Here is a 10,064-nt window from a genome sequence, read left to right as displayed (position 1 = left end):
CTGTTCTCTGCAGAGATTTTACCAAGGTTTACCTAAACTAGTGCAGACAATACACACTTATCGGAAAAGGCCTGAGTCGTCTTCATTCCTCTTCTCAGACCCCCCATCCAGCCGCATGTGTCCTCCTTCATCTCAGTGACAACCAGCGCCAGCCCCCCTGCTCCATGCAGACCCGTGAGACCCTCCCCAAATCCTGCCCTCTCCCCACACTCCACCCCCCTACCGCCGCAGATCTGTGTGGAATACACGTCACAGCACGTCCCTGGCCACCAGCCCTCCCCCTCCAGGTCTGCACCCTCCGCTGGGGTCACCGCACTGGACACACAGCTGTGCAGGCGCTGCGCCCTGCCCCTCCCTCCCCTGGTCATCTCTGCCCGGTTCCCTGCCCCAGCGCCCGGATCCCAGGCCTTTATGCTTCCTGTTCCCTCTCCTGGAACATTCTGCCCCCTGACCTCCCAGGTAACGCCTCTTACTTTAATCTCGGCGTCAATGTCCCCTCCTGGGTGTTGCCCCGTCACCGGTTACCCATCGCCCTATTGGAACTGTCCGCAGAGCAGGTATTGCCCTCCTTGTCTCTTTGTTTCCTGTGCTCTGACCTTGCCCTCACTGGCTGTAAGCTCTGGGGTCTGCGGCTGCAGCGGGGGTTTGTCCATCCTGCATCCCAAACCCTGGAACAGTGCGCAGACCTCGGAGAAGCTCCACAGGTCGTCGCTACATAATGGACGTGAATGAAGACAATGGAGCGCCCACGCACTTCGGCTCAGACAGAGTCAAGTCCGCTGGTCCTTTCCCGCAGTCCTTCTGGGCCCTTTTCCCGCCTGCTCTGTGCCGGGGTCGCGCTGCCCCGCCTGCACCACCCAGGCCTCTGGGGGGCTGCCCATGCTCCTGCAGGAAACGGGAGGACAGGACAGCGGGCGCGGGCAGTTTCCCCTGTTCCCGGGACAGCCCCTCGCTGGACCCGGACGGATGGCACCACTTCCCCTCCTCCCTCCAGCCCCGGGCTGGGAACAACTCCCCCTGTGGGTAGCACTGGGAGCGCCCACCCTTGGTCCTTCCCTCCCCCCTGTCATGGCTGGGGAAGCGCTTCATCTCCGGAAGGGAAGCGCGTCTCGTTGGAATCCTTCTGAGACGCCAGGCAGCTCTCCTCCCCTGCGCCTGTGATTTAGGAAGCTTTTTCTGTGTATCAGTTATATGCACACAAGTTTTCTTTTCATTTACTTATTTATTTAAAAATATCTTTTAAGATTTGCGACCCTATTTTTACATTTTCCTCAGGTACTCCCAACACAGCTAAAGGTGGCTTTAATCTGCATTGAGGTGTGTGTGAGAGTATATGTGTGTGTGTGTGTGTGTGTGTGTTTGCCATCAAGAGAAAACTTTTTTATTTTGACTGCATAAAATTTAGAAATATTATACAACAAACAGTATCTTAAACAAAAGAACAAAGATTAAGAAAAAATACAAAGCAAGAAAGAAGTGGTTGCAAAATCTTAAGTTTTCTAAACTATGAATTTAGGATCAAACTAATAAAAATCTTGTGTAGTTTGAATAGGGCGTTGCTTTGTTTGGGTTTTTTTTGTGTGTGTTGTTTTTAAAACCAACCAAAATTAATTCAGGTAAATATTAAGCTACTTCTACAGACTTGCATTAATAGCCATAGCATACAGAAATGGTCTGTATTGTTTTAAATGTCTTTATCCACGTCGGACTTAGAGGATGGTTTAAGTAATAGCAGACATTTAATTTAAATCAAAATGTGATACATACAGTCTATAATTCTAAAAAGTCTGAGGGGGAAATGACGTATTCATGAGAGTTATATTAACAAATCTGTATTTAAATAACACTCCCATAAAGTCGCAATGCTCTGCTGACGAGAAGAATTGTGGCATCAGTCTAGCAACAGCAGCTTAACGAGCGAGAGATCAGCCATCAGAACTCTAACAGAAACCCGTGCAGGCGGTCTGCGGGGTCGCGGAGGTTCAGGACCCAGCTGCGGTGAGCGGAGTCAAAGCCGCAGGTGACCCCAGATCTCTCTGTGCTCACGGTGGGACCCTTCTCCTTGATGGGGGCCCCCATGACCCCGGGGATCCCCCCACCCCTCCAGGCCTCTGGGGGCTGCAGGTGGAGCAGCTGGAGACAAAGAGCCACTTGGGAAAGCCCGGGACGTGGACTCGACCTTGGGCAGCATTTGCCTGGTGTGGTCATTTTCTCTTCTTAGCTCCTTGAGCTCTCTAGGTCAACACGGCTGCCATCCAGCTTTCCTGAGCTCTTTTCCATCAGAAGAGGATCTCCTTGCGGGTGGAGGCAGTGTTTCTCTCCACTTCTCTGTGCGTGTCTTCCTCCATCTGCTTGTAGAGGTTGTGGGTCTGACAGGTGGAGGTCATGTTTCTATACATTCGAGGAAGTTTCTTGTTTTCTAAGTAGCGCGTTTTCACCGTAATTTTTTCTGAAGTTGCTTTGAATGATCTTCATGGAATTTAGGCAGATTTTGAAGCTTCAGCTTCAGCAGCTGAATCTCACTTTCATGCTTTGAATTTTCATGCTGCAAAGATGCTTCCTCGGTTTCAAGACTCGCTGTTCCTTCCACAAGCTCTTCATTCATTTGCTCCTCTTCCCTCAGTTGTCTGGCTGTTCCTTGACGTTGCTCTTCAGGACTCTGAAGGGGCACATCGAAGTCAGCATCATCAGTGGTTCCCTTCACACCAACTGCTAACGCATGGATGGATTGATCGCCAGGTTCCGCTTCCCTCTTCTGCTCCATATCCGAGTTCCTGCCATCCACACGGTCTCCCAGGAGATCCGGCGAGAGGATGCTCTCCCGCAGGCTTTCAGCCACGGCCTGTAGTCGGCTGAGTTGGTCTTTCAGGGCCTGCTTCCTTCGTGCGTTCGACCTTTCCCACCTTTCTTTCTCCTCCTCCTTTTCCTGGACTCTCTGCTTCCATCTCTCAATTCCTTGTTCATGCCGTTCTACTCTTTCTAGAAAATGAGTGTTTTCATTCAAATCATCTGTTGTTTTCTTCTGAAGTTGTTCTGCATCCTTCTCTGAGCCTGTTAAGGTGGGTCTTTCGTCAGCCCCTTGGGAAGGTTTAGGAGGCTGGCTCTTCTGTAGTTCTTCCAGAAGGTGGACAGTGGCCTGAAGTGACCACCTGCTGGGTCTGTATTTATTGCTAATGAGCACAAGACTTGTAACGAGAGAGCACTGCCCTCCATCCCAGGCGGCCTGAGTGTGTCATTAGCTTCTGTCGTTGGTCCGGCATTCTCAGTATCTTTTCCACAGACTTCCTCCTGGGCACAACATCTTTTGCCCAGCGCCTTCACACTTCGTAAAGTGTGTCGTCTCTTTACCATCAGCACCAGCACCACAGCACACACCAGGGTCTCCCAGGGGAACGCAGGGAGAGCTGGGACGTATCTCATGCTTCCAGAAATCCCCAGCAGAGCCCCCCACAGGCACCCCAGGATCAGCTGGACAGCAGATGCTGTGGCAGGCAGCAGGCCCCCCATGGCTGGGGAGGGCTCCACTGCTCTGCCTCTGAGTACCAGTGTCCTGTGGCCACAACTGACTGCTCAGAACCCTGCAGAGTGTTCCGTCTCTAAGGTAAACAGGTGCCCGGCAACCAGGGCTGGTCAGTTGAGCTGGGGGAGGGGAGGCCAGCAGGTTCTAGAAAACAGATCCCTAACTTTGCCCTGAAAGTAGAAAGTGACCTCACTTATCCAGACACTGGAGGAGGTGGACATGGCTGATGGCAGCCTGGAGCTCTGCCAGCGCAGGCCCACTTGGCCCTACTGCACCCCGCAGGTGGCAAAGCAGGGCCAGGCCATGTCCCTTTCTTGCACAGAGCAAGTCAGGGCAGACGGTGGGGGCTGTGCCTGGTGAGGCCCATTCTCCTGATCTAAAGTCTCTTTCTGCTACATGGATGCCTGGAGTTGCCCACAAAAGTCCCAGGAGTCCCCTTCCTCTGAGGCTCCCTCTTTCCTTGTGTTTGGTCACTGTGGGCAGGCAGGGCCCCAGGACTGAACGGTGCCCCCAAAGATGTTAACTAAGAGACCAGGATTCCAATCCTAACAACTCCAGAGAAATTGACTGGTACTGGCAGAGTCTTAGAATTTCATGGATTTTCTGTGGATCCAGATTGTCTCTGTTCAGGTGTTCCTGGAAGGGGGTCACTCTGCTCTGGGGAGGACACGGTGACCCCGGCTAATTCCCTTGTGTGTCCCTCTGTCTTTGGTCCATGCTTCCCAAGGTGGCACCAGGGACAGTCTCGGGTCCACTGAGTCATCTTCAGAAGTGGGCCTCTGGGAGGGGATGGGTCCTCTTCTAGCTCAATTGTCCACCTTTTATTTCATTTAACCACATCTCACTCTCCTAGCTCCTCACTGGCAGACAGGCTCAGAGCATCCTTATCCATCCCCTGGGACTTGGCCATGAGAGGCTGGTCCCCAGTCTCTTTATCCAAGAGGGAGAGAAGACAGCAGTCAGTTGAAACCAGTCTGGGGGTCCTGAGGGGGACCAGGGTTCAGGCTGCAGGGGCTCCAGGGATGGAAAGAAGAGAGGCTTAGTGGTGAGGGGAGGAGATGGCTCATGGTCTGAAGTAAGAGTTGTTTCCTTTTTCTTTTTAATTAGACTTTATTATTTTAGAGCAATTTTAGGCTTAAAGAAAAATTGAGTGGAAGGTACAGAGAGTTTACATATACCCCCTTGCCTCTTCTGTGAAGTACACCCTACTCTTGATATCTAACACTAGTGTGGTACATCTATTACCACTGATGAACCAACATAGGAACATTATTACCAACTTAAGTCCATAGTTCACATTAGGGTTCACTCTCATATATGCACCATTATGGTGTCAAACAGAATAGTTTCAGTTCCCTAAAAATCCCCCAGTGCTCCCCCAGTCCATCCCTCCTGCTTTCCCATAAGCCCCTGATAATTTTCCTTGCTCTGTAGCCTGCTTTGTCTGATATTAATACAGTGATTCCAGTTTTTAAAAATTAGTGTCAGCATGGCATATCTGTCTCTATCCTTATACTCTTAACCTAACTGTGTCTTTAGAGGTAAAGTGGGTTTCTTGTAGACAACTTAGAGTTGGGTCTTGGTTTTTAATCCACTCAGACGGTCTCTGTCTTTTAATTCATGTATTTAGACCATTGACATTTAATATAATTACTGATACATGTGGATTAATACCAACCATAGTTAGTACTGTTTTCTCTTTGCTGACCTTGCTCTGCTTTTTATCTTTAACTCTTTTTCTGCCTTCTATGATTTTAGTTGAGCAATTGATATGTTTCTGTTTTATCTTCTCTCTTAGTGTATCAATCACACTTCTTTTTTAAAATTTTAAGTAGTTGCCCTTGAGTTTGCAGTAGACATTTACAACTGATCCAAGCCCACTCAGATGACTGGTATCCCCAGGGTCCTCTTTTGCTGATTTTAACTTATCTAGAGTGGGAGATGTTATGGGTTGCGCTATGTTCTCCCAGAATTCAAATATTGGAGTCTTAACCCCCAGTACCTCAGAATGTAACCTTGTTTGCAAATAGAGTCTTTATGGAGGTAACTGAATTAAAATGAGGTCATTTAGATGACCCCTAATCCAATATGACTGTGTTCTTCTAAAAGGGGAAATTTGGACCCAGACACACATAGAGGGAAGACAATATGAAGAGACACAGAAAGAAGATGACCATCTACAAGCCAGGGAGAGATGCCTGAAACAGATTCTCACGCATCGTCCTCAGAAGAAACCAGTCTTGCCAACACCTTGATGTGGGACTTGAGACAATCAATGTATGTTGTGTAAGCCTCTAGTCTGTGTTGTTTGCTAGAGCCGCCCCAGGAAACTGATACAGAAGAGAAGGTAAGAGACGTGGTGACCAAAAAAGGAGAAGCAGAGATGGCCAAGGTGAGGCAAGCAGAGGATGTGATGTGTGTGTTTGTGTGCGCATGTGTGTGAGTGCATTTGTGCACGTGTGCATGTGTGCATGAGTATGGGCATGCACCTGTGTTCTGAGGACCCAGGTTCACCTTAATCCCAACTATAGGGATGACTATTGAGACATTTCAGCACACCTGTGGACCCCCCCCCCAACACCTATCACAGCACCCAGCAAGGCTGATGCCGCGCTAATGTGCATTTTATAAACTCCAGACACAGATGCAGTTGAAGCTCTGGGACCCACTGTAGGTGGAACTCACATGCTCTCACCATCTTTACTCTTGGGCTCCTTCACTAGAAGTTGGCTCCTAGAAAGCATGGAGGATCTGGCTCTCAGTGATTTGTCTATTCCCAGTGGCTGACATTTAATAACTGCTTTGAAATGAATGGCTGATGAACCACTGATGGAGGAACACAAAATAAATAAATGAAAGTTAACCAAACTGTTAGAGTCACCATCGGGATGTGTTCTGGGGTCCATACATAGCTTGCCAAGACAGAAGCCCCAGCGTCATGCAAATTTGGTCAAAAATACTGTTCTGATTGCTCAGGACCTGAGAATTATAAACAAGATGTTAAGTCCCTAGGATGATGGAAGACTGGCTTCATCCACAGGGTGGGAAGGCATAGAGCGCCCACAGCACTGTTGATAATTACCTGAGACAGATGGGGCAAGAGGAGGGTGGCAGCCTTTGAGAGGCTGGGCTCCAGCCCCCTGAGCCCTCCACTACCCCCAAGCCAGAGTCCTCAGGCGCAGTGGATCAGGGCCACTGACAGATCCAGATAACCCCTCTAGTTTCAGTCTAGAGTTTTAACCTCTTCAGACCTCAGTTCCCGCATCTGTAAAACAGCCATAAAATCAACTTCCCAAGGTCATAGGGAGATGACAGATGAAAATGAGTCTTGCAAACGGTAGCATATTTCACAATTATTGACTATGTATTTGCATTGTAATGAAAAATAACCTCTTCTGTAGCCAATTTAGTGGAGTTTACTAGCAAATGGTAAAGGCGTTCCTCATGGGCTTTACACGGAGATGGACCATGGCTGGCACACAATATTTTTTGCTTGAGAGCTCATTTTCTTTTAACTGATTGCTGTTTCTCTTGACCCCACAATCTATCCTCCAGCCAACTCAGGCCCGGGATCTCAGGATCAGCATTTCTAGCCCCATGCCATGCATACACACATGTGGGTGCTGAGCCCTGGTGATGCATGTGCAGAGCCTGAAGCCATAGACACGGACACTGCTGGCAGGGGTCAGATTTGGCAATCCTGGGCTGTTTGGCCATCTGAACATGACATAGCATGTGAACAAAGGCCGTGTCAATTCCAGTTGTGAAGGTGTCATCAAAACAGCTGTGACCAAAGATGGTCTTTCCCCGATGTTAGATTTCAGGCACCACCACATGTTCAGACTCTGTCCAGGAGTTACAAAAGGATTACATAACAGGGGGTTTCCCCCTCCACGGCCCCGAGACCCACCCTTCTGTTTTGCTCTTCCTGAAAAGACAGATTAACATCTGGCCCAGATTAAGGGATTTTCCCATCTTCTCATACTAAACTAGCTGCCACCAGCTGCTGCATATATGAGGACCGCGTGTTCTTTGGGTGGGAGATTCATAGATAATTTAAAATTCAAACCAAGCGCTGTGCACTCTGTTCAAAATAGAACAGAAGGAGGAACTGGAAGCTTGGGGGAGCCCCTGGGTAGCATTTACAATGATTTAAACAAAATGCGGTGTGGTTCTCATGCGGAGAGAGTATTATCAGGAAGCAGAAGATCTGGGTTTGGGCTCTGGTTCAGTTAAGTGCCAACTTGATTGCTAAACTCTGTGCCTGGATTTCTTCTTCTCTTTTTTTTTCACTGAAGTATAGTTGCTATACAATATTGTGTTAGTTCCATAGTACACTCTGGTGTACACCATAGTGATTGGACACTTACATACATTGTGAAATGATCACCACAATAAGTCTGATAACCATCTGTCATCATACAAACTTATTGCTATATTATTGAGTATATTCCCTATGCTGTCTATTACCTTCCCATGACATTTATTTTAAACTTGAAGTTGATACCTTTTGATTCCTTTCACCTATTTCACCTATCCTCCCACTCCCGTCCTGGGTTTCTTCTTATGAAACGGAGACAGTTTCTGTAAGTGTCAGGAGTCGTGTTTTCTTTCCAGACCCCTCCTGGAATGCTTGTTCATGACTTAAGTGGAGCCCCCTAGGTTACTGACTCCCACCGTCTTACACCAAGAACAGATTCATCCACCCATTGCCACCCAACGATCCCACTTGATGGAGAGGAAACTGAGGCACAGAGAGATTGTCACATGCTCAAGGTCACACACCAGGTCTGGCCCCAAAGCACAGTAAACTCTACTGCCAACTTGGTTGATGTTTCCAAAGAGGTGATGAAATAGTTTGCCACCCCACCCTGCCCCTGTTCCCTCTCCACTTCCTCTGGCCCCCACATCCTGTGCCTCACACACCCAACTGAGCAGCCCATTGGGCTTCAAATCATTATCTGTGTGAGTGTCCACCGTCTGCAGTTCTCAGCCCCACATGAGGAAGAACCGGAGTGTGGGATGGGCTAAAGGCAACTGCATTTCACTTCTTCCCCACCGTGTGGAAAATCTGAAAGACAGGCCACATACACCTCATCTCTTCATGACCTCAGCTTTGAGTATGTTAAGAAGAATGATTTTTTTGCAAAGATTGTGGTAAAATACACAATTTTCTATTTTTTTTCTTTTTTTTTTTAAAAAAAAGGTTTGGAAATTGGAGTAGGCCCTGGAAAGGACAGAGGAAAGGATGGTAGAAAGACTTTGAGAGTTTCCATTCCACCCTATACAAATGAAGTTTTTTCATGTGGAACATTAGACAATTCTTTTTCTTTCAATAAAAAAATGCTTCATGGCTATGAATGGGTAAGATTGGAAGTACGGCCACTGGATAAGAGAGGCAAAAGGAGAATTTTCCCCACCGGCCTCCTCCCCCCACCCTGCCCTGGCCCCAGTTCCACCCCTTTTGTTCTGGGTGAACCTCTCTGTTTTCCAGAACAGCTCTGCAAGTCAGGCCCACAGATAACCACTGCATCTGACGCTCTTTCAGGGGGATCCTCAAGGTCAAAATTATTTTTATAATAATACTAACATGTTTACCTTTTTTACTGTGTTGATGTTTTACTGATGGTGCAAAAGCGAAGGTGGGTAAAATGGGGCCTCAGCCCCAACCTGTGCTAGGGGTCACTGCATTCTTCACCACTGTGTACTTGCAGGAAAAAAATACCAGTTTCATTTAAAAGTGTCCTTCGTGCTGCAGTAAAAATTAATCGTATTAAGTGAATACGTCTTTTTAATTTCTGGGTAATACGATGGAAAGTACCCATACAGAACTTCTGCACACTGGGGTAGACTGATTGTCCTGGAAAGCACTGCTGTGTGTTTGTTTGCGTTGCCGGCTAAACTAACCACTTTATTTATGAACATCATTTTTACTTGAAAGAACAACCGGCAAATTATGTTTATTCAGACTTGGGGATTCGGCAGGTATTTCCTCAAAAGCAAATGAAACATGTCTGTCATTTCAAAGAAAACAACTTAAGAGTAGTTGTTGCCAGTGATAAAATTTGAGCTTTCAAGTGACAATCTGAATTTTTGAAAATTTCTATCTGCCACTGTGGCCCTGATGCCTTACCAGTCAGTACTTTTCTGATGAAATGGGTGGTGATCACTAAAGTGATCATTCAATATTGCACGTTGAAATGTGTCACCACTTTGAAGCAATATTTTCCGAGTGACTAATACATGAGGTTACACAGTCACCATGGGTACAAGATCCATTCAAAGTGCAGGATAGACCAATGGAACTTATTATAACCATACGAAAGTTTATTGATAGGGTTTCATATTCCAACTGCAATTAACCTTTAAGAAACTACCATTTGTCAGTTTTGGTGTAGTATAAAACAATATCCACAATTATCTGAACAGCTATAAAGTAGTCTTCCCTGTTCCAAGCATGTATCTATGAGGCCAGGTAGTCTTCATAGACTCAATCAAAATACATCACAATGGACTAAGCGCAGAAGCAGGTGTAAGAACCTAG

The sequence above is a fragment of the Equus caballus genome, chromosome 26 (assembly GCF_041296265.1).
Source record: "Equus caballus isolate H_3958 breed thoroughbred chromosome 26, TB-T2T, whole genome shotgun sequence".
Classification (NCBI taxonomy): domain Eukaryota; kingdom Metazoa; phylum Chordata; class Mammalia; order Perissodactyla; family Equidae; genus Equus; species Equus caballus.
The sequence above is the reverse complement of the archived record's forward strand: the minus strand, read 5'-3'. Positions refer to the sequence as shown.